This window comes from Condylura cristata, unplaced genomic scaffold (assembly GCF_000260355.1).
Source record: "Condylura cristata isolate star-nosed mole 26May11 unplaced genomic scaffold, ConCri1.0 scaffold00025, whole genome shotgun sequence".
In the NCBI taxonomy this organism is placed as follows: domain Eukaryota; kingdom Metazoa; phylum Chordata; class Mammalia; order Eulipotyphla; family Talpidae; genus Condylura; species Condylura cristata.
Window position 1 is genome coordinate 31,962,321 of NW_004567126.1, and position 1,104 is coordinate 31,963,424.

Consider the following 1,104-nt stretch of genomic DNA (forward strand, 5'->3'; position numbering starts at 1 on the left):
TGCGAAGGGCAGACCCTCCGCTCGCGAAGGCGGGAAGGCGCCCGCAGAGACGGCGGGTCACGGTCCAGGCCCGAGTCGGGGCGCTGAGCGGGCAGAGCCGGGCGCGTGTTTACCGGGGCTCACGAACAGGGGCGACGGGGTAAGCCAGTGCCTGCACTCGAGCTCCAGTGCAGCCCCCCTCCCCCGGAGGGCGGAGCCCGGACCCCCGGCCCGCCTGAGCCGTCCCCCAACAGAGCCTCGGTGCCCGGCTCGGTAACAAAGAGCGGGGGGGGGGGCGCCTCCTCACCCGGGAGCCAGGAGTCCAGCTCCAAGGGGAATGGCAGTGTGGGGAACCACCTACGACGCATGGAAGTGGCCGTCCTTCACGGCCGCTGCACAGACAGGCGCCAAGGCCTCTGTCCTCGCGCAAGAGTAGAGCAGGACACACGTGGGCGATCGAGGAAGAAACGCTGAAAACTAGGAAACGGAAGGAGGCGCGCAGCTGCCCACACCCAGGCCAGGGACGCAACGGCACCAGGAGCCGTGTCGCCCTCGCCGCCCCGACTCGGCCTGGTGTCTGCTAAAGTCCTCCGCTCCGGCCGGAGTCCGGGGGTTTCTCCGGGTGGGGAACGCGCTTTCTTTCGCCCGGTTCTTCCCGGCAGCCGGGCTGTGCTCGCTCACCGCGCCAGCTGGCCGGTGGGCAGGGGCAGGACCCTGTGTCGGTTCTGTTTGCTGGAGGCAGGGGGCAGGGAGCCCGGTGAGCCCTGAACCAGGCCGGGGCGCTGACTTACCAGAGGCAGCACCTGCAGCGTCCACCGGAGGTCGCCGCTCTCGGGTGGGCCCAGGCCAGACCCGGCTGCAGGAGGGACAGGCCGGCACAGGGGTGGGGGGCAGCAGCCTCCACCCCAGGGGCTCAGGTGTGGGGAGTAAGGGCCAGAGGGCCCTGGCGCGGCCCAGGGACGGGCGGGCGAGCTCCATGCGGGCGGCAGATGCCGCCCCCAGCGGCCCCTCCGCTCTGTTTCTGCAGACGTCCCCTCCAGCATCGCGAAGATCATCATCGGCCCGCTCATCTTTGTCTTTCTGTTCAGCGTGGTGATCGGGAGTATTTACCTGTTCCTGCGGAAG